At 47.8% G+C, this 23,606-nt stretch overlaps 1 protein-coding gene across 3 annotated transcripts in view; it reads left to right on the forward strand.

Annotated features, from left to right (window-relative positions):
• The window catches only part of Dgkd (diacylglycerol kinase delta), a 91,896-nt gene that overhangs the window by 35,723 nt on the left and 32,567 nt on the right, over positions 1-23,606 (forward strand). The window contains exon 1 of one of the 3 annotated variants that reach the window (XM_090355067.1): positions 12,395-12,592. The exons of the other annotated variants lie outside the window; for them this stretch is intronic. The gene's annotated coding sequence lies outside the window, so the exon portion shown is untranslated. Of the gene's footprint in view, positions 1-12,394; positions 12,593-23,606 lie in introns of those variants that run through there. 3 annotated transcript variants of the gene reach the window in all.

Below are 23,606 nucleotides of genomic sequence, written 5' to 3' on the forward strand. Positions count from 1 at the left end.
TAAGTATTTAATTCATTAATTAATACTTTTATTTGACACAGGGTCTTAATAATAGCCAATACTGATCTCTAGTTATTTTTGTAGCCCAGGGTGGTCTAGACGTATTGGTTCTCTTGCCACAGCCTATTGAGCGTTGGGGTTAAAGTATATTATTGTTGAGGTTAAAGTTTATTTATTGATTGATTGATTGATTGTCGGTCGTGGGACCTGAATTCAGCCTGGGCATTGTTCCTGAGCTCTTCAACTCAAGGCTACCGCCCTACCCCTTGAAGCATAGCACCACTTCTAGTTTTGTGGTGGTTAATTGGAGATGAGTCTCACAGACTTTTGTGCCCTGACTGGCTTTGAACCTCGATCCTTAGATCTCAGCCTCGTGAGTAGCTAGGATTACGGTATGAGCCACTGTGCCTGGCTAAGTATATTATTTTTTTTCATGGTATAATAGAGAAGATCTTCCTTTTTTGAGGGGGGGATGGGGCTTGAACTCAGGGCCTGGGCTGTGTCCTTGGACACTTTTTACTCAAGGCTAGCGTTCTGCCAACTGAGCCACAGCACCACTTCAGCTTTTTCCTGTGTATGTGGCACCGAGGACTTGAACCCAGTGCTTTGTGCATGCTAGGTGAGCACTCTACCACTAGGCGATGCTCTTAGCCCAGTTTTATTTTTTTTTGAGACAGGGCCTCACTGTGTAGTCTAGGCCACCCTGGGACTTGCTGTGTTGTCCAGGCTGGCCTTGAACTCATGATCTTCCTACTTTAGCCTCTGGAATGATGAAACTGTGGGCATGAACCACCATGCCCAGCTTAAGAAAGTCTTCTTAGCTGTGTGACATATGGCAAGAGACTGAGTCTTTATAGAATTCAGACTTCTCATCTGTAAAGGTCTTAGGAAGTGTGTGGAGTTGGTCAGTGCAGGTGTACACTGTCCATGAACACTGGGATGTGGGGAGATGTGCACTGTCCATGTTACCTACTTTTTGTTGTTGTTTGTTATTTTTGTTTTTGTTTTTGTTTTTTTGTCTGGTCCTGGGGCTTGAACTCAGGCTGGGCACTGCCCCCGAGCCTCTCTGTACTCAAGGCTAGTGCTCTACCACTTGAGCCATGGTGCTGCTTCCAGCTTTTTTTTTTTTTTTTGTGGGTTGTTGGACTTGAACTCTGGGCCTGGGCATTGTCCCTGAGCCACAAGGCCACTTCTGGTTTTCTGGTGGATAATTGGAGAGAAGAGTCTCATGGACTTTTAGTGCCAGGCTGGCTTAGAACTTCGATTCTCAGATCTCAGCCTCCTGAGTAGCTAGAATTACAGGTAGGAGCCAGCCATTGGCACCCAGCTATGTTAGCTTGCTTTTAAAAAGATCTTTCCTACCATTCATTTCTGCTACCAGGACAACTTGATGAGTTAACTTGAGTTAACTTGATGATACTAAAGCACTTATTCTGATGTATGGGAATTCCAAAGTATTTTAAAGGAGATCAACTTTATAGCTAGTGCAATAAAATAGCATCTGTGTCTGAAGAGTGAATATCAGAAAAGTTAATTCTTAGGAGTTTATTAGCCAGGGTTTTGAGGAGGTACTGTGACAGAAGAGCATGGACCATTATGATGGGACTTACTAGACTGGTTTATATGATCTGAAGCTAGATGCTCCCACAGGGGTCATTGCAAGCTGAGAGCTAGGGAAAGTAGTAGCTGGTCAGTCAAAGAAGTAGGAAGGTTGAGAGCAAGAAGGGTCAAAAGATGCAGCCCTAGCCTAAGGTTGAAGGTCTGACCCACTGTCGGAGGCAGAAGGCTCTGAAATCTAGGGGCTGCTGGGGATAGCAGCAGCAACACAAAACAAAGCATACCTGCTTAAGAGAGCTGAGCTCATGCCAAGTCAACTTCTTCCTTCTTGCTTTTGTTCCATTCCAGCTTCCAGCCTGCTAGACAGTGCCACCTACCTTCAGGGCAGGGCTTCTCTCAGGCCACTTGTTGACAGAAATACTCTCAGACGTGCCTGGAAATGTGCTTTACCAATTTTCTAGGTATCAATCCAGTCAAATGGACAGCTATGATTAACTGTTATACAGTTTATCACCCTTGTTATCACAACCGATAGAAACAGTAAAAAAAAACAAAACAAAACTGAAGGAAACCAAGTACAATTGTACCTACAAGATCCTTTCCATTATTTAATTGCCAGCTGAATAACAAGCCGTGTCAAAGAGTAATATCTTCGGTTCTAAGTCGCATTTACTTAGCACTCTTATTTGTGGGATCAGCTGACCTTCCCTGGTTGGCCTGTGTAGGGTGAAACTGTGGCTGAGTTTCTGAGCTGTTCCCAGAAGACGTCAGCCCGTGGAGTGGTCAGAGCTGGTTCTTGGTGAGGAACTGTGACCTTTATCCAGATTTCAACATCAATTTTCCTTCCCAGCTTGTTTGGATCTCACATATTTCCTGCGCAAAACTCCTGAGCCAGTCACTTGGCTTAGAGAAAAGAAAAACTGTTTATAATAGGCAGATTTTCCACTCATGAAAGACTTTCAGCTCCTGTGACTGCCAGCCTGGTCTGAGATGGGCATAATTGAAGTCTCCTTGAATGCAGAGTACCAGGAGCCCCTGTTGTACAGCAGCTCTGCCCCCTGCTTCCTGCAGCCGTGGCGGTGGTGGAGGTGGCTGTGGCGAGCCTTCCCTGTTCATGGCACAGAGCTCAGGACTGCTTTCCTTGTGCCACCTTACAGCCAGCCACTTGTGGCTCCATCCTCTGCTTCCTGTGTTGTGATCAGCACCATTTAGCACAGACTCTGGGTCACAGATGGTCATCACATCCAGCCTACGGTGGGGCTGAGAAGGAGAATCTGTGATGATTAAGTCCTGTCTGGGACAGAGGCAGGACCTTGGGAGGGCTGTGCAGAGGGATGGTAGCTACGCACATTCCATGATTTATTATCTACTCGATTCCCTGTGTCAAGAAGCAGGGAGGATTGCCAGCTGTGATCTCTAAGTGTGGGGCTTTGTGGAGGTGATGTTTGTGCCTGTAGCAGGTTGCTGAAGCTCATAGGAGGGCTGGCCTCTCTTGGTAGCCAGTGCTGAAAGGAGTGAAACCCATTGCTCCACTGGATGTGTCTGTGAAGTGGGTTAGGTTTTTGTGGGAGTGGGACTGTGTGTTTAGATCACCAGTAGCACTGGCACTGGTGAAATCTGAGCTCTTTCACCAGGTGATATTGTGTATCACTTTTTTTTTTTTTTGGCCAGTCCGGGGCCTTGAACTCAGGTCCTGAGCACTGCCCTTGGGCTTTTGCAATGCTAGAGCTCTTCCACTTGAGACACAGCACCACTTCTAGCTTTTTCTATGTATGGGGTTATGTATGTGGTACCAAGGAATTGAACCCAGGCCTTCATGCATGCTAGGCAAGCAATCTACCACTAGGCTAAACTCCTGGCCCGTGCATATCACTTTTTTTTTTTTTTTGCTAGTCCTGGGCTTGAGCTCAGGGCCTGAGCACTGTCCTTAGACTTTCTCAAGGCTAGAGCTCTACCACTTGAGCCTCAGCACCATTTCTGGCTTTTTTCTATGTATGTGGTACCGAGGAATCGAACCCGGATCTTCGTGCATGCTAGGCAAGCACTCTACTAGTAAGCCAAACTCCTGGCCCCACTTTTTATGTTTGTCTTCATTTATAGGAGAAAACAAGGTGCACAATTGAGTGACTACCATGTAACAACTCCATTTTGAGCTCTTTGATGCTTAATTAGAAATAAAAATCTCATGGACTTTGCTGCTAGGACTGGCTTTGAACCATGATCCTTAGATCTCATTCTCTTTCGTAACTTGGATTACAGGGGCGAGCCACCAGTGCTTGGCAGATTCTAGCACATTTGTGAAGAGAAATGCACCTCCTCTAAAGTACATAGGTCTGACAATTGTTTTCTTAAATGTGTCTAGGGAGTTAATAACTGTAACCATTTGTTTTCTTATTTTCCGCCTATCACTACCATTTTTTTTTTTTTTGCCAGCCCTGGAGCTTGGACTCAGGACCTGGGCATTTGTCTTTGGGCTTTCTCAAGGCTAGCACTCTACCACTTGAGCTATAGCACCACTTCTGGCCTTTTCTGTGTAAGTGGTACCGAGGAATCGAACCCAGGGCTTTATGCATTCTAGGCAAGCACTCTTACCACTAGGCCATACTCCCAGCCCTCATCTCCATTTGTCTCCGGAATTTCAAGTTGTTCTTGAACTAAATCTGTGGACCCCTTCACTATGGCCCTTCCCACTTACTGCCCAGGCTCAGTGGGCTAGACTGCCCCAGGGGTCTCTCTGCTGTCCTTACCATTCCTGGTGCCCTTGAACTTGCATAGAACAGACCATGGGCTCCTCAGACGCAAGACCCACAACACCCATCTTCAGGAGAAAGCTTATGGGACCTGTGGATGCTGGAGGGACAGTGGGTGGACACATAGGTGGGCGTCACTTGACTGGAAGAGCTCTCACTGGGTTAGTCTGAGGGGAGGGGACGTGGGGCTGGGGGTGTAGCCATTCTTTATAAACCAAGTGTTCTTCAGTAAATTGGCCATAAGTGGGACTGAGCCAACCTTCTGCTTGTTTTTACCTTGAAAATTAGAAGAATGGTGTCATTCTGTGGGGAATTAATGTGGAAAAAACCCCTTAGGTTCTTGTTCCAGAATAGCCTGCTGTTTCAGAGTACATACAGTGGTCTGATCTTTTTGTGAACTTGAAACAGTTTGTTATCAAGTTGAGATAACTTCTGTTCTGTGTGGAGCTTGTGCCCTTACTGACCCTGTGCTCACTCTTGTCTGTGGCTGAAGGACCTGGGTTGAAATGTAACTCAAAGTGGGATGGGGTGACTGTAGGAGCTCTGTTGACTAGATCTCCGTGGATGGGAGGGTGGCCCTCTAGACTGCCTCTGTGCTCAGCCACTCCCAAGCCTGGACCGGGCACGCCTCAATCATTGCTGGACTTTGTCTTAGAAAACTTGGCACTGCTCTCTCTGTGAGTTAATTGTTCACTGCTACAAAGGTCTGTTGGGGGAGGATCTGGATCATCAGACATTTGGAAGATAGGAACGGGGGCGGCCTCCACTTGAGGCTTTGATTTTTTTTTTTTTCTTCATCAGAAAAAGAAGGACCCAGTGGACACAGAGGGACCTTGGAGGTGGGGACTTAGTGTCTGCCCTGCACCCAGCCTTGCCTGAGATTCATACTGCTTCCTCCGGTGTAAAGCAAGGGTGCCGGCCCAGCTGGCTACCAGCCTGCTGTGAGATCCTCTCTTGAGGAGTGAGCTTCAGGGCTTTCTTTGGGTAGAAAGTTTCTAAACACACCTTGCTATAGAAGAACTACGTACTGAGTTGTTCAGGGTTGTGCCAGTTCACCCAGCTAGTTGGAGACACCACAACACATTACTTCTTTTCCCGCCCACTTGACAAGCATACATTTCCTGGCTCGTGGGGTAAGCCTTGTGATCATACCCTTCATTCAGAGAAGGCTCATACTGTTCCCTCATGAATGCTCCAGTGCACTCTGAATTAAACATGTTTTCACAGCGGGAACGAGGCAGAACTGCAATGAGCAGAAACATTTGAAATGGATAGTTTGGTGAGATTTCACACGCACTCACGCACACACACACTCATACTCTCACACTGAAACTCATCATAGTTAGGATGACAAACATTTCGATTACCCTGAAAATTTCCTTGTGATCCTTGTTCTCTGTGTGCTCCTTCCTGAGCAGGCCTTGCTCTGTGCTGCCACCTGCATGACAAGCAGGCCTAGCTCTGTACTGTCGCCCTGCATGACAAGCAGGCCTACCTTTGCACTGTCACTCCATACAAGTTTGCCCTTTGAGAAAAGAATGCTATTCAAATTGAACAAGACAGCATGTGCCTTCCTATTTGGCCTTTCTACCTCATCATAATAGTTTTGAAAGTTACTGTGTATATCAATTTGTTCCTTTTTATTACTGTATGGACACACCAATTTGATTATTGTGTTAGTGGGCATTTGGACAATTTCCACGTTTGGGCTCTTAAAGATAAAGCTGATGACTTACACCTGTAATCCTAGCTATTCAGGAGGCCGAGATCTGGAGGATTGAGGGTCACTCTGCCACTTGGAGCCACAGCTCCACTTTCTGGTGGTTCATTGGAGATAGAGTCTCACAGACTTCCCTGTCCCAAGCTGGCTTCAAACCAGGATCCTCAGATCTCAGTCACTTAATAAGTAGGATTATAGTTTAGTTTTCTGAGGAATTCAGACCACTTTGCAGAGTAGTTGTACTAGTTTTTTTTTTTATTTTGGTTGGTCATGGGACTTGAACTCTGGGCCTGGGCATTGTCCTTCAGCTCTTCAGCTTAAGGTTACCACCCCACCCCTTGAAGCGCAGCACCACTTACAGTTCTGGTGGTTAACTGGAGATAAAAGTCTTACGGACTTTAGTGCCTGGACTCTCTTTGAACCCAGATCCTCAGATCTCAGCCTCCTGAGTATCTAGGATTATAGGAATGAGCCACTGGCGCCAGCTGAACTCAGTTTTAAAGTGTTATACTCTATTCAGTTTTTTCCTCAGGTCTGTACTGGTATTTTCTGAAATGTATAAATCCTTTTTATTTTTATTTTTTCTGCCAGTCCTGGGCTTGAACTCAATGCCTCAGCACTGTCCTTGGGCTTTCTTAAGGCTAGAGCTCTACCATTTGAGCCTCAACACCACTTCTGGCTTTTTTCTATGTATGTGGTACCCAGGAATTGAAGCCGGGTCTTGGTGCATGCTAGGTAAGCACTCTACCATGTACTGGTATTTTCTGCATCTTCTTCCTTATGTGTGTTGGAGGGAGAAGTGTGAACCTTGTGTGAGAAGAGATATCTTGGGATTTGGCAATCTCTTTCTATCCCAGTGTCTGGGCCCAGAAGTAGCCATTCTGTAAATATTTGTTAGGTTAATTGGTTTGTTGTTGCGGTGTTTCTGTCCCTTGGTTTGTTTGTTGGCTTGTTTGGTTGGTTGTGGATCTTGAACTCTGGGTGGGTGCTGTCCCTGAGCTCTTCAGCTCAAGGCTACCCTACTGTGCTACCATTTTGAGCCTGAGTCGCTGGGATTACAGGCATGAGCCACCAGTGCCCAGCTTTGTTTCTTGTTTTTGTTTGTTTAATTTTTTTTTTTTTTTGCCAGTCTTGGGGCTTGAACTTAGGGCCTGGGCACTGTCCCTGAGCTTCTTTTTGCTCAAGGCTAACACTCTACCACTTGAGCCACAGCACCTCTTCTGGCCTTTTCTGTTTATGTGGTACTAAGGAATTGAACCTAGGGCTTCATGCATGATAGGAAGCATTCTACCAGTAAGGCACATTCACAGCCTGTGTTTTTGTCCCTTGGCTTCTCTGGGAAGCTATTCTGTCTCATCTACTTAGGTAGGACCATGTCAAAGCTGAGCCATGAGAAGGGGAGATGATTTCCGAGTCAGGCCAACTACTCTTGCCCTCTGGGTATTAGGCCTTCTTTCACTGTGCAGTCACATTCCTGTGATGTGCATCAGGGCTTACCATGGGAAAAGATATTTTGGATCCTTTTTCTTTCTAGTATTTTTAAATGTTAAATCCTATCATTGGAATGACTTCCTTTCATTTTTTGCAGTATTCTTGACATACCAAAGGAGTAAGGACAGCATTATAAGTTTGGTCAGAAGAAAAGGATAAACTAAGCCAGGGCTCTGTGGCTCACGCCTGTAATCCTAGCTACTCAAGAGGCTGAGATTTGAGGATCTCAGCCTAAAGCCAGCCCAGGCACTAAAGTCTGAGAGACTCTTATCTCCAATTAACAACCAGAAAACCAGAAGTGGTGCTGTGGCGGTAGCCTTGAGCTGAAGAGCTCAGGGACAACACCCAGGCCCAGAGTTCAAACCACAACTAACAACAACATCAGCGTTCAGCTGATGTGAGGAAGGGGGTAGAGAGTAGTACAGGAAGATTGTTGTAGTCAATGCCTGGACACCTTGCAGGTGACAGCCCCTGGATGGATTGCATGGACTGGGCATCTTCTGAGGCTGTCAGGTTGTTTCTTACCCCATACAAGCCCTTAGTATCTAGAAGGTTCTTTTCCCATCTGTATTCCACCTTAAAGAGGGCTTGAGTCTTGGTATACTTTCAGCAGTTTACAGAGTTAATGCCTCTCTAGTCAGAGCCAGAAACTTAAAAGGATTGTGGTCTTGAGTCTGTCTTGTGTTGAGGACCAGCACACATAGTTGTTATGGACTACAGGTCGTATGTGGCCAGGACAAGTGCATGGACACTGCATGTCCTGGACTTATTTAGGAGTTTGTAGCCATTTTTTTCTATGAAGGGGAGATATGTTAGTCTTTGAGGACTATGGAGTCACTGTAGCAGCTTTTCAACTCTGCTTTTGTACTGCTCATGGACAAGTTGAAAGTGAGCGAGTATTGTTGTGTTCTAGTAAAACTTTATTTATTTTTTTATTTTTTTAATTTTTTTGCCAGTCCTGGGCTTGAGCTCAGGGCCTGAGCATTGTCCTTGGACTTTCTCAAGGCTAGAGCTCTACCACTTGAGCCCCAGCACCACTTCCAGCTTTTTTCTATGTGTACCAAGGAATCGAACCCTGGTCTTCGTGCATGCTAGGCAAGCACTTTAACCACTAGGCCAAACTTCCGGCCCTAAAACTTTATTTTAAAAGTGGGTAGCAGGCAGTGAATACCTTCAGATTTGATTCTTAGGTGTGTGTGTGTGTGTGTGTGTGTGTGTGTGTGTGTGTGTAAAACTTTATTTTAAAAGTGGGTGGCAGGCAGTGAATACCTTCAGATTTGATTCTTAGGGGTGTGTGTGTGTGTGTGTGTGTGTGTGTGTGTGTGTGTGTGTGTGTGTGTTTCCAGTCTTGAACTCAGGGCCTGAGTGCTGTTCCTGGTAGCAGGCAGTGAATACCTTCAGATTTGATTCTTAGGTGTGTGTGTGTGTGTGTGTGTGTGTGTGTGTGTGTGTGTGTTTCCAGTCTTGAACTCAGGGCCTGAGTGCTGTTCCTGGTAGCAGGCAGTGAATACCTTCAGATTTGATTCTCAGAGGTGTGTGTGTGTGTGTATGTGTGTGTGTGTGTGTGTGTGTGTGTTTCCAGTTCTGTGGCTTGAACTCAGGGCCTGAGTGCTGTTCCTGAGCTTCCTTTGTACAAAGGTAGCAGTCTACCACTTGAGCCATAGCACCACTTCCAGCTTTTTCTACATGAAGTATCTCATAGGCTTTCCTGCCTGGGCTGGCTTTGAATTGTGAGTCTCAAAGCTCCGCCTTCTTGAGTAGTTATGACTACAGACATGAGCAATTATGTAAAGATAGGAGCCACTGACACCCAGCTCTTAGTATTTGTTTTGTCTTGTTTTGTTTTTGTTTTCCAGTCCTGGGGTTGGAACTCAGGGCCTGAGCACTGTCCTTGGGCTTTCTCAAGGTTAGAGCTCTGCCACCTGAGCCACAGCCCCACTTCTGGCTTTTTCTATGTATGTGGTACTGAGAACCAAACCCAGGTCTTTGTGCATGCTAGCTAGATAAGCATATTAGGCCAAGCCCTTCCCTATTCCTCCCCCCACCCCCGTTTTTTAAAAAAATGCCAGTTCTGAGGCTTAAACTTAGGGCCTGATCTCTCTATCTCTTAGCGTTTTTGCTCAAAGCTGGAGCTCCACCACTTGAGCCATAGTTTCACTTTTAAGTTTTCCGTGCTCAGTTGGAGGTAAGAGGCTCACAGACTTCCTGCCCAAGCTGGCTTTCAAACCTGTTCATCAGATCTCAGCCTCCTGAGTAGCTGTGATTATAGGTATGAGCCACTCTTGTCTGTCTGGCTTCCTTTCAAGACTTCTTAATAGACTAGGAGTGTGGCCTGGTGGGAGTGTGCTCACCTAGCATGCACAAAGCCCTGGGTTCAATTCCCCAGAACCACATGCACTGAAGAAACTGGAAGTGGTGCTGTGGCTTGTGTGGCAGAGCTCTAGCCTTGAGCAAAAAGTGTCCAAGGACAGTGGCCAGGTCTTGAGTTTAAGCCCCAGTACTGGCAAAAAATAAAAATAAAATTGATTTCTTAATAAACTGTTTCGTTTTTTGTTTGTTCTCTGTTTGTGTTTCTTGCTTCCTGGGAGAAATTCCTTGGTTTACTTAACTACTAGAAATGTTCACTCTGAAGACAGCCTGAGACCAGGTGGTGAGAAGGGTGGAGAGGCTCCCCCGCCCCAGGGCTCATTCCGATCTCGGGGAGCCTTCAGTGGTCAGAAAAGTGGAGGACTGATCTTGGGTTGAGGAAGTTACCTGTCAGTCTCCTTTCTCCTCTTTTTTCTTGCCCTTCTTGCCCTGTTCCCTTCCCACATCCTCCCTTCCATTTCCCTCCTCCTTCTCTCCCCTCTTCTCTTTTAGTTGTCATGTTACTGTGGATGCCGGCTATGTATACATTTACCAGATGATACCAGAAAAAGGGGATAGCTGATGGCTGTCACATTTAATCCGAAGCCTTCCTATTCCACCCTCAGCCCCACCCTGTCCTTGCTGCCCCCTGGGACCTTGACCCTGGCGTGCCCAGCTAGGTGTGTGAGGTGAGTGCTTCTGGGACAGATCTTTCCACTTAGGTTTGCTGTTCTTACACAGACACTGACCCTGTAGCTGAGCTGAGGCCATGTACTGGCAGCCAAGAAGAAGCTTGGTGCTGGCTTGAGACTCCTGGCCTCCCTTCTCCCTCCCCAGGGCAGTGTGGTCCCAGGCTCCGTCTTGGACCTGCTTAGTGTGATCTTTGCTCCTGTGTATTTTGGCCAGTTCCATAACTCAGCCTTGAGTTAGCTGTTAACTTCCTTCATATTTTTGAGTGGTCAATTTCCTTACATTGGCTTGAAGAGTATCAGCGTGTGTAAAAAGTAGGATTGCAGGTGTTTCCCTGGTGCCAGGCTCCAGTTGGTGGGGCCGAATGCTGGCCTCTCATCTCCCCTGTTGGTAGGGCCTGCTGACTCCTCCTCCTCCTCTATAGGCTGTCTCACGGTTGCATTATGTGCTTTGAGGAAAGTCGAGCTCAGCTTCTTGAGGTTTCTGCTTTATTCATAAATTACATATTAATCACGTACAGATAACTCAGCCAAAACCACAGTTGTAGAAATGCATTTATTCTGGAGACCAGGGAGTTTCAAACATGGAGATGGGTTAAAGGAAGGGGTCAGGGGTATGGGATGTGAGAGTGGCTTCAAGATGACATTTGGAGACAACTTTGGGGTGAGTCCAGGTTGCCACTCAGCACCTGGAATCCAGTAGAAGTATGATCGTTCCACACAAGGGCTTATTTGACCCCAAATGTAATGTCAGGACTGAGAAACTGCAATTTTCTTTTTTTTTTTTGTCAGTGGTGGGGCTTGAACTCTGGACCTGGGCACTGTCCTTGAGTTCTTCAGCTCAAGGCTAGTGCTCCACCACTTGAACCACAGCACCACTTTTTTGGTTTTCTGGTGGTTAATTGGAGATAAGAGTCTCACGGACTTTAGTGCCCAGACTGGCTTAGAACCTCAATCCTCAGGTCTCAGCCTCCTGAGTAGCTAGGATTTACAGGTGTGAGCCACCGGCACCCTACTGGAAATGGCAGTTTTCTTATACTGTGCCAGGAAATAATGAAGTGCCAGTTACAGAAATGTGTGAACACCCTCTGAGTCTGTGTGTTTTTGGTGGGAGCTCCCGTCCCTCCAGCCTGCTTCCTCTACAGGTTGGAGCCTAATGAAGCCGTCTCAGCGTATGGAATCAATAATAATGCTGAGTGTGTTTGTCGCGTTCCATTTTTAGATAGAATTTTGGTTTTGCTTTATTTTACTCTTTGTGTCTTATAAAGAAACCCTGGTAAATGGAAAAAAATCTGGTATATTACATGCGATAAGTTCTTGTCACCTGGTGCTGTGCTTCATTTGGGCTTCCTGAGCTCCGGGGAAGTGGAAGGGTCAGGCATGGAAGTCCCTGCCCTGGCTTGTCGTGGGCTGCCCTTGTCAGCTGCGGCTCAGCCTCTCCTTACCTGCAGGCTGCCATGAGACTGGAGGATGCTTGTAGCAACTGTAGCGCCTGGATTCCCATGTATGGCCACAGGCAGGGCCCTAGCAAGGCTGTGAGACTGATTTCCCGGAGGCCTGGCACTGCCTGGGGCTCTTTGCACTCAGCTTTTTCATGGCATGTGGAAATCCACTGTCCACGCACAGCCCAGCTGTTGTGAATAGTCGGGGCGCGTCCAGTTAGGGAAAAGTGTATGAAGGATCCAGGGCCTGCAGCTACATTGGAACAGCAGGACATGAGCAACAGGAAGTGACAGCTCCCTGAGGGCGCCAGACCTTTCTTAGCCACCTTCCTGAGCCAGCAGCTATATTTATCCCAGTTCTTTCCAGCCATGTCCTGTCCAGACACTGCCCTCTGTCTCTCCATGGTCAGCTGGATTGCCTGGTGCTCTGTGTTAGGCGGTGTCTCTGGTCTAGTTGCTGCAGACAAGAGACCTGCAGGTTGCTGTCCATGATGTAAACACTGTTTTTCTGCTGGGTCTTCCTTGGTTCGGATACAGGTGGACCATCTAGGAAGTGGGAGGATAGTGAAGAAAACTGTGGACGCCGAGTGCACTGAGGTGTGAGTTCAAAGGCAAGGTTCTAAAACAGAAGGGCTGCTATTCCCGGGCTTGCATTTCTTAAACGTAGAAGATTGGGGTTTTGACAACTATTGGCTTCCCCCTTGTGGTGGTGGTGTGACTTCACCCCCATGTGGGAAGTGTCTCCACACACAGAACCTGCTGTGGGAGCAGCCTCTCTGGGGCAGATTCCTGGTGTCTGTGTGTTGTCCTAGGGAGGTTCTCAGGACCTTCTTCATCCTGCTTTGTGTTTCTCTCAGCACCTTTACTCTGTATGGGGCTTGCGTCTCTGCAGAGATCCAGGGACAGGATGTTACCAGGGTGCGGGGCTAGTTTGTCAGGGTAGTCCTTCTCGTGATTCATAAATGGACACACCGGTTCAGAAGGGCTTTGTTTTGTTGACGTCTTCTGGAAGCTTCCTGGAGAGGTTTTAGGGGTTTCCTTTTCTTCCTTCCCCAAAAATCAGCCACTCTTTGTTGGTGGTCGACAGTCTAAGGACAGCTGTCTGCTGGGGAAGAACCCTTCCTCCTCATCAATTACCTTCAGTATTTCTGAGCCGAAGGTATAAGATTATATGATTATATTGATTATATTGTGCATTCTCTTGAAATTTTTAGCTTATTTTAGTGCCGAAGCATATAAGCGTTCAGCAAGTCAGCTAATGCATATATGCTTCCCAGCCAGAAAAATAAGTGTATGTTTTCCCATCCAGTTCCTTGTCTGCTCTTTGGTTCAAATGTGCTCATTTTTTTTTTTCAGTCAGGTTACCACATTTTCTCCAACCATACATTCAGGTTTAGCTAATAGGTAGGATGGCTTGGCTGGTTTCAACATTTTGGATATGCATACCCTGCAGCCTGTCTGAGATTTGAGGACATCCAGAGTTCTAAGGTTAACAACTGCTTGCTGATAATGGGAGTTTCTGGGCTATGGGACAGGAACCCCTGAGCAGTTTACAGTGCAGCCTGTGGTGAAGGCTGCCAAGCTCATTTTCCTGCAGTACACACTGCTCCAGGTCATAAGATGTCCCATCTGACACCTTGGGTTTCCTAGATTTCCCCACTGTGAACAGCTGCAAGGTACCATATCCTGGTCCCCTGGCCCGGGCAGGAGTGGAGTGTGTGCAGTAGGGTTTCCAGGAATTGGCACCCTGGGTGTGGTCATCTTGCCCTCCAGAACGGGGCACACTCGCAGTTCATACTCTGGGAAGTGCATTAAGGGCGCTGTGTGAGCACCTTGGACTGGGCGAATGCTGACTACAGGCCGGGCTGTCTGCTTGCCACTGCACTTTCCTGTGGGCACACTGCTGTGCACTCAGCAGGGTATGTTTGGCTGGTTTTAGAGTTTTGCATAACTACTGCCATGCCCCACTTGTCCTAATTAGTCTGATGCTCCTGGGCTATAAAGCCATACAGGATTTCGCTACTCCAGACCTTGCTGAGAAGTTACATATGTAACCAGAAGTGGACAGTAACATGCTAGCAGATAGGAGTGTTTCAGTTCTGCTGAAAGCTTGTGGATAATCATTGATGGGAAATGATGCGAGAGGTATGGCTGAAGCTCTTGTCATGTGGCCCAGGCTGGCCTCAGGTTCACTCTATCACTTAGTCTGGTCTCAAATTCTGGACCCTCCTGCATCAGCCTCACAAGTTCTGGGACTGCAGGCCTGTAACACCGTAGTTGGCTCATGACTATTCCCGCCCCCCCCCCCTTTCTCTTTCTAAATACCACCAGCAATAGAATATGAGCAATCTTATTTCAGTGTTTTTTTTTTTTTACTTTTAATTTTTTAATCATTTCCTTTTTGTCATGGGGCTTGAACTCTGGGCCGGGGCGTTGTCTCTGAGCTCTTCAGCTCAAGGCTACCACACTACCCCTGGAGCCACAGTGGCACTTCCGGTTTTCTAGTGGTTAATTGGAGATAAGAGTCGCTGGGCTGGCTGTGAACTGTGATCCTCAGATCTCAGCCTCCTGAGTAGCTAGGATTACAGATGTGAGCCAGCCACACTCTGCATCTTTTTTTTTGTGGGGGGGGATGGTACCTGTGGTTTGAACATAGGACCTCACACTTGCTAGGCAGACATTCTGCCATTTGGGTAATGTCTTCAGATTCCCTAGTGTTTAAAAATTCTTTTGAGCTGGACGCTCGTGGCTCACACCTGTAATCCTAGCCACCCATGAGGCTGAGATGTGAGGGTCACTATTCAAAGCCAGCCACGGTAGAAAAGTCCACGTGAGACTCTTATCTCCAGTGAACCACTCGAAAACTGGAAGTGGCACTGTCGTTTAAGTGATGGAGCACTAGCCTTGAGAACAAACAGGCTCAGGGACAGCACCCAGGCCCTGAGTTCAAGAGCCACAAGTGAGAAAATAATTTTTTTTTTTGAATGTACCAAACGAATAGCAAGATGAAGTCCTCTTGATTGAGGTTCAATGCTGGCACGTGGCTGCGGTGGTAACAGACATCCTGGCTTGGTTCTAGTGATCCCAGCCTCATGGCACCATCTCGTGAGTCCTGTCGATTCTGCTCTGTCCTAACACACTCTGGCTGCATCCCTGTCTGCATCCGCATCCCTGTGATGGAAGGCCGAGTCGCCTCTCAAAAGGCTTCCTGGCTTCTGTCCTTCCCTCTTCATCAGTTCTTGTAAAGCAACCAGAATGGTGCTTTCCGTGTAACCCATGTGAGACACCTGCCTTCTGTGTCCAGAGCTCCATGAATCCCGCTTTCTGTGCCAGGGAAGCCAAGCTCTTACAGATAGCATGCCCTCTGCCATCCTGGCCTGCTGCCTATCTCACCATCCTCATCACCTCCCCCAGTCTTGGCTAGGGAATCATCTGGAACACCTCCTCCTTCCTTGCTTTCTGCTCTCTTTCCCTATCACATGACACCACTGCTGCTCTCCATTTGTGAGATCCACAGTTACACAGTATTTGTTTACCGATGTGTGTGAATGTGATCTCCGTGGGAGCAGGTTTCCTGAGTGTGTAGGTGAGACCACCCCCCAGAGGCTTGGCCAGGGGGTCTGGGTATGAGGCTGGCAGGCAGCTCCTCTCAGAGCCCTTGTCCTGCTGGCATCTCAGCTTGCCTTCGTGTCTTGGGTTGGAGTAGCGGGTTCTAGACTGGCCCCGCTCGTTTTGTAAGTCTAGGCCTGTGCTCTCATATAGCTGCCCGAGACATCCACCGATGTCTCAGCATTGCTTAGTGCGAGGCTGCCTCTTCCTGTGTCCTGCTGGTGCAGGCTCAGCCCTGGGGTCATGTGTGGAAGCGGACACAGGGTGGGACTGGAGCTGGAGGGTAAAGGTTCTTGTCCTCCTGGGCCTTGACTCACTTGCTCACTGCAGTGTGTGGTGTGCCTGTCTGTGTTTCCTTGGGAATGTGTGCTGAAGGTGTGTCCTTGTCCCGTTTCCTTGGCAGGACTGCAATCTTGTGGGTTGATATGACCCACAAATCATGGTCCTCAAGAAACACGTTTGTTAGAGAGCTGCGCCTGCTCCTTCTCAGTTCACACTTACTTGCTGCTGATAGTGGTTATTTACTTTCCATTCACTTCTTTACGTTGAGCGTCTTTATACCCTTCACTGGGTTTCCCAGCGGTGAGCTCTTGTACGGCTGTGTAGTCCAGTATGTGCCTTGATGCTGACATGGAATCTTCAGGACCCAAAGCACTTCTGTCTCCATCTCATTCCTCCGTAACCCCACAACCTCATTCTATTTGCCGTGCCTATAGTGTCCCTCATTTCAAGAATGTTATGTAAATGAAATCCTATGGGATATTATCTTTTGGACTGACCTCCCTCTCCTCCCCCTTCCTCCAGCACTGGAATTTGACTTAGGTCATGGGCCTGCTGGTCAGGAGCACTGTAACTTGAGGCCTTTTCCACCCAGATCCATGCCATGGGGCAGATGGTGGTGCACGTCAGTAGCTGTGGTTCTTGCTGCTCATTAGTATTCCATGCTGGTGGGTGCTACAGTGTATGCCATGTACCCATGCAAAATTGCCCCATACACCTTCGGCACGGAATAGGAGCGGAAGAGTGAGGGTGGGTCATATAGTTGTGTGTGTGTGTTTGTGTATTTGCTTACAGGTTTGACAGATGTGGGGCTTGAATCTGGGCCTGGGCTAGCACTCTAACACTTTGAGCCACAGTGCCACTTCCAGTTTTCTGGTGGTTAATTGGAGATAAGTGACTCACGGACTTTCGGACTTTTGTGCCCCAGATGGATTTGAACGACAGTCCTCAGATCTCAGCCTCCTGAGTAGCAAGGGTTATAGGCATGAGCCACCAGCACCCAGAGACGTGTGTGTGTGTGCACGTGTGTGTGTGTGCATGTGTGCGTGTGCGTGTGTGCACGTGTGCGTGTGCACATGCACCCAGTCTCGGGGCTTAAACTCAGGACCTGAACACTGCCCTTGGACATTTTTTGTCAAGGTTAGCGCTCTGCCACTTGAGCCACAGCACCACTTCCGGCTTTTCCCGTGTATGTGGTACTGAGGAATCAAACCCAGCGTTTTGTTGCATGCAAGGTGAGCACTCCACCACTAGGCCATGCACCTAGCCCCATGTATGTGGTTTTCTCTAAAGGAAGCATAACACTGTTTTCACAGCAGATGTGCCATTGCATGGACACTAAATGCTACTGTTAAACTAGCACAGGTGATCACAACATGATTTAGTTTCTCCATATTTTCTCCAGCCTTTGATGGTATTGTGCTTTTTATTGTAGCCAACATATATATATTTTTTGCCAGGCCTGGACCTTGAACTCAGGGCCTGAGCACTGTCCTAGGGTTTTTCCTCAAGGCTTTTCTATGTATACGGTACCAAAGAATTGAACCCGGGTCTTCAGGCATGCTAGGCAAGCACTCTACAAATAGGCCAAACTCCTGGCTCCTTGTAGCCAGTACTATATAGATGTATTACACCCTTTTTGTCATGACCTCCTGTGTATTTTTCAGAATGACTAATGATATTGACTGTCTTTTTGTGTACTGATTTGCTACCAGAATTTCCTCTGACATGCAGCTTCCCTACCCTCGAATCCCACAAAACACTCACAGTGTTCTGGACATCAGCTTCTTCAAATTTAAGGCATGTGAGGCACAAAAGCATTGAAGGGAACTCAGCGCCGAGCGTCCGTAGGTTCTGAGACCACATCAGTCTCGGCTGCCCCCTTCACTCCCGCCTTGTGCATGTCTGCTGGCATGCCTCGTGGCATCCAGCATTTCAGTTTTCCTGTTAGAGGAAAAGGGACGCGAACATCCATGTCATCTGATTTGGGAATCTATGAACTGTGAAATCTGACACTGTGTCCAGGCCCAAGGCCCAGCCTTGTCCATCTGTGCCTTGCTTGGCATGGCCTTTGGCCACCAGGTGTAAGGCCCCACAATTTGCTTTTGGGCGTGCTCCATTTGCCTTTTGGTTGCAGCATGGCAGGGTCTTAGTCTTCTTGTCATTTGGTCTCTTTTCACCAGTGGGATGTGTATCTGAGACCGTGGTCGGACGTGGTTTTCCCAGTGGTGCTGTGCTACTCCTGCCGTTGCTGTCCAGATCTTACTTTTCTGCCTTCTATCCTGAACTCTTGGGAACCATGGCCAGAGAGGGAGGGGCAGTTGGTCTGATAGCTTAATTGTTCTTGCCAAGCCTTAAGCCAGTTGTGAGCCGGAAGAGAAGTGAGAGGTGCCAAACTCCGCTCGAGCTTTAGGTGAGTGCCAGCTTGCTCTCCCCTGCTACCCACCACTTTTGTGTTTTGTGCTTTGCCTTTTCCCCTTCAGTCCAGATGAGAGGTGGCTGGGGTAGAGGCAGGGGCCTGGCCTGCCACCAGGCTGCTTGGTGCCCTGCCTCTCTCCTGTGCTTGCTATGGGACTTTGAACAGCCATGACTAGCTATGTTTCATTTCCTCTCCTGATAACTGCTACCTCCGGCCGTGGAGCACATCACAGGGTGCTGTAGGTGTCCATTTGTGTTTGCTGTTGTTAGCAATACCCTGTGTTCCTGTCCTGCTCCATCAGCCACTGCAGTGGTGTGAGCCAGTATCCACTCACTCCTGCACGGCGGGAATCTCATAGGTGTGTGTCTAGCCCTCCTCTTGTCTCTACGACTTCTCGAGGCCTCTGTGGCCAGCTCTTCTACGATTGCAGCAGTCATTCCATCTGGTGTGAGTATCTTGGGCTTGTGTGGAGATGTTACCTTGTCTGAAAGAATGGAAACAAAACTAGAATTTGTGTGTGTGTGTGGGGGGGTTGCTTTTGGAAAGAAATTTATTCATATTGAATCTACAAGAAATCACATACTGACTCAGATTCCATTTGCATTAAGGATTATAAGTAATTAACAATGCTTTGATCTTTTTTTTTTAGTATGCCACATCTTCGCATCTATTATTGTAGTGTGCAAATTCTTCCTATAGCTCAAGGCATCTCATTAACTTGTTTGTCTACATAGTGAAGTAATAACATAGGCCATTAAAAATAAATTTTTTTTGGCCAGTCCCAAGGCTTGAACTATGGGCCTGGTGCTGTGCCCGAGTTCCTTTTGCTCCAGGCTAGCATTCTGTCACTTGAGCCACAGCACTACTTCCAGCTTTTTCTGTGATTAATTGGGGATAAGTCTCACAGACTTTCTTGCCCAGGCTGGCCTTGACCTGTGATCCTCAGATCTCAGCTTCCTGAATAGCTAGGACGACAGGCGTGAGCCACCGGTGCCCAGCTAAAAATAGAACTTTTACAGCTCTTTTTGGGGAGCCTTTGCATGGATAGTAAAGATTTAATTTTAGTAGATGTGTTTTGAGTCAGTAACAGACACACACGGCATAGAAGCCTTAAATAAAAGATAGAAAGTGGTTTTTGGCCACTCACAGGTCCCTGAGGAGGGATGACGAATGCTCCTACTTCCTCTGTACACATACTGTTCCTGTCATTTGCTCTCATCACCTAATAATATGTCTTGGGGCTATACCAAATGTGGTTTCTCTCTCAGAGGTGGTGCAAGCACTGTTATAGGAACACAGCATTCCACTGCAGCAGCCTGTAAAACGTGAGTGGTTTCCAGTCCTCATAGTGATTACTGAGGGACTAGCGTTGTGTGTACAATATGTGATTGTTGTTGGAGTAAAGGATTGGATGCATTCTAGGGGCCCTGATGCTATGACAGAGGTGCTTATTTAAGGTTTTGGGGTTTTTTGGGGGGGCCCGAGCATTGGTTTTGAGCCACATCTCCACTCCTGGAGAGAAACTCCATGACTTTCCACCTGGGCTGACTTCTATGCATTCTTCAGATCTCAACATTTTTTTTAAATTTTGTTTTGTTTGTTTTTGAGACAGTGTCTTACTGTGTAGCCTAGGCTGGCCTAGAATTCAGCAATCTTCCTTACCTTTCTGAGTTCTAGGATCACAGGTATGCATAGCCATGTCTGGTTTGTTTCCCTCTCTCTTTCTCTCCTCCTGTCCCTCCCTCTCTTCGTTCCTTCCTTCCTTCCCTTTTTGGCTTGTCCTAGTGCTGGAACTCAGGGCCTGGGTGCTATTCCTGAGCTCTACTACTTGAGCCCTTGCGTCACTTCCAGCCTTTTCTTAGTAGTTTATTGAACATATGAGTCTCATGGACTTTCTTACCCGGGCTGACTTTGAACCATGATCCTCAGATCTCAGTCCCTTGAGTTGCTAGGATTACATATGTAAGCCACTGGTACCTAGCTCTAAGACAGAGAGACAGACCGATGCATACATTTTGGCAGTATTAAGATTTGAACTTGGCCTCATGCTGGCTAGGCAGGTATTCTACCACTTGAGCCATTCCTCCGGCCAATCTTGATAAGTTTTTACTGTATGTTATCCATGAAGTATTATACTCCATATGGAGTGTTGTACTCTAGAGAATGAGAATCAATACATCATGCAATAAGCTTTTGATCTCAGAAATTTTCGTGGGTAAAAGAATGATATCTGAGGGGCCAGGAGTATGGCCTACTGGTACAATGCCTGCCTAGCATGCACAAAGTTCTGGGCTCGATTCCTTGGAACCACAGCACCAGAAGTGGTGCTGTTGCTCAAGTGGTTGCTCAGCCCAGGCCCTGAGTGTAAGGCCCAGGACTGCCCTTCCTCTTGCCCCCCCCACACCCCCCCAAAAAAAAGCCAGATCTGAGCAGGAGTGGCGCTATGTGGCTCAAATGCTAGAGTACTAGCCTTGAGCACAAAGAGACTCAGACAGCACCCAGGCCCTGAGTTCAAGCCTCAGGACTGGCCAAAAAGAAAACTGCAGTGCTGAAGACATGGGCGGGGTCGGGTGTGGGAATGGAAGCTTTACAGGTCAGGAAGGTACAGGAGGGGCTGGGATAGGCCTGCTGTTTGTTCAAAGTGGCTGAGAAGCTGAGGTGGCAGGGCCTAACAGGAGAGAAGTCAGAGATAGCTTTGTGTTTGGTGGGCTTTCTCTGTGACAGCTCTCACAGCTGGGCACTGTCAGGACCAGAGCCTTTCCTGTCCAGTGGGAAATGCCTCCTGGTTGTATAACATGGGCAGTATTGGAGATGGAGGGCTTGGGGAGGCTCATGTGTGCAAGGTCCGATGTAGTCCTGGTGATATCACTGCTCAGTGCCCCATGGTAATGCTAAGACTTAACACCACTGCCGTTGGCAACCCTGGCTCTCAGAGGACGCACAGGATGGAGCTGGTGAGCATTTCAAAGGCAGAGGCCTACAAACAGTGCCGGGCCTTTTGGGCTCCACTCAGCTCCATGGCTCTGCTCGAGGCTTTGACCATCCCCTGTCCTTTTAAGGACTGTGTGTGTGCGTGCCTGGGTACACACGCATGAGTGTGTACGGTGACTGGGGCTTGAATTCAGGGTCTTGACACTGATTTTTGCTCAAGGCTGGCACCCTGTCACTTGAGCCACAGTGTCCCTGACCCCACTTCTTTTTTTTTGTTTGGCCATAGGGCTTGAACACTGGGCCTGGGTGCTGTCCCTGAGCTCTTCAGCTCAAGACTGGTGCTCTACCACTTTAAGCCACAGCATTGCTTCCAGTTTTCTGGTGGTTATTTGGAGATAAGAGTCTCCTGCCCAGACTGGCTTTGAACTGCTATCCTCAGATCTCAGCCTCCCGAGTAGCTAAGATTACAGGTGTGAGCCACCTGTGCCTGGTTTCCCATTTTTGTTTAGAAGGAGCTGCTCGCATTGAGGCAGCCGGTGGCAGGATTCAGGTCTGTGTCTGTTTCTTCATATGCAGACTTCATCGCCACAGAGGAAGAAAAGCTTGAGCTGGGTTTCTGAACGTGCACCTGTCCCGTCAACTCCCGTCCTTACCATAATGGTTCTTTGTGTGATCACTGCGCAGGCGGCCTAACCATATGCAAGTCTTCCAGTAATGTCCACCATTCACATCTGAGGATGGGTGTGGGCCAAAGATTCAGTTTTCCCACCACTTGCAGAGCCTAGAGTTGTGGTGGGGGCTGTTGTGGGAACAGTAGACGAAGCCAACATATAGGGATAGATTTCCTATTGTGTAGTGTCCCTGAGTTGCACAAGTATATGTTCTTGATTTTGATCTATTTATTGACTGATTGATTGTCAGTCGTGGGAGTTGAACTCTGGGCCTGGCTGCTGTCTTTGAGCGCATCAGCTCAAGGCTACTGCCCTATCCCTTGAGCCACAGCACCACTTCTGGTCTTCTGGTGATTGATTGGAAATAAGAGTCTCATGGACTCCAGCCTGGGCTGGCTTTGAACCACGATCCTCAGATCTCAGCCTACTGAGTAGCTAGGATTACAGGTGTCAGCCACCCTGCCCAGCTACTGTATGTGTTTTGCTGAGTGAACCGTTAAGGAAATACTGTGGACCTCATGAGCAGTTGATGGGATTCCCGGATCATCGGCCCAGGCTCTAGCTGTCTGGTCCTAGTTCTCCGTAGGCCTCCCTGACCATATCCGGAGCATCACCAGCACAGCACCACTTTGCCTTCCTCTGGCCTTGTCTGTGTGGGAGATGGTTGTCTGTCTTATCTCCTCCCAGCGTGAGTTCAAGCTGGGTAAAAACCTTGCAGGTCCTGTTCTTGACCCTAAGATCTAGAGCAAACACTACCAAAATTGTGAGGAGACCACGGGGGTCGGGGGTCGAGTGGGTTGGAGGCCCCTGGGCGCCTTGCATCTTCCTCCTCTCAGTCCTAGGAGGCAGCACTCAGCCTGTGTTCTCAGCCTTGTTCTGGCACACTCCTAGCTCTTTTGCCACCTGTCCCTAGCCTGGCTCCCTGAGTCTGTGAGAGCAAACAAGCCACGCACTGAGACCATGGTTCCATTACCGTCTCGGTGAAGATGAATCATTGCAGGAATTGGCCTCAAAGAGCTCTATGCTCAAAACAGGGTCATGAAGTAATTTAAATTGGGGGTTCCTAAATTGACTCATCTTAATGTAAAAACTGTAAGATGGCAAAAATCCAGAAGTTAAGTAATATTTTATTGTGAATTTCCAGAAAAATAGGCATTAAAAAAACTTGTTGGGAAGTGATGCTGTGGGTCCAGTGGTAAAACACTAGCCTTAAGCTGGAGAGCTTAGCGACAGTATCTAGCCCAGAGTTCAAGCCCCGCTACTGACAAAACAAAAGCCAACAACAAAAACATGTCAATAGGTATGTAAAATGGTACAGTCCCTATGGAAGGAAGTTTGTCAGCAGCTAGCAAAATTGCATCTGCATTTACTCTCTCAAGGCATCTCTATTTCTAGGAATTTGCATCAAAGACCCCTGTGTCACTGGATGAAACAGCAAAGGTTAGTAGGCAGTTCATCGTTCTGATTGGTCACCAGGGCACCAGTTGAATGACAGTATCGTGAGGAAGAACAGGTGCCAGGCTCCAGGAGGGAGCCAGGGCCACGTGGGAGATATTTGTGTGCCATGGCTGATCTGTAAAAAGAGGGAGTGAGGCCATGGGCTGGTGGCTCAACCTGTGTTCTTAGCTACTCCGGAGGCCAAGATTAACGTTCAAAGCCAGCCCAGGCATGAAAGTTTATGAAACTCTCATTTCCAATTAGC

This window comes from Megascapheus bottae, chromosome 21 (genome assembly GCF_031878675.1).
Source record: "Megascapheus bottae isolate mThoBot1 chromosome 21, mThoBot2.hap1, whole genome shotgun sequence".
Lineage (NCBI taxonomy): Eukaryota > Metazoa > Chordata > Mammalia > Rodentia > Geomyidae > Megascapheus > Megascapheus bottae.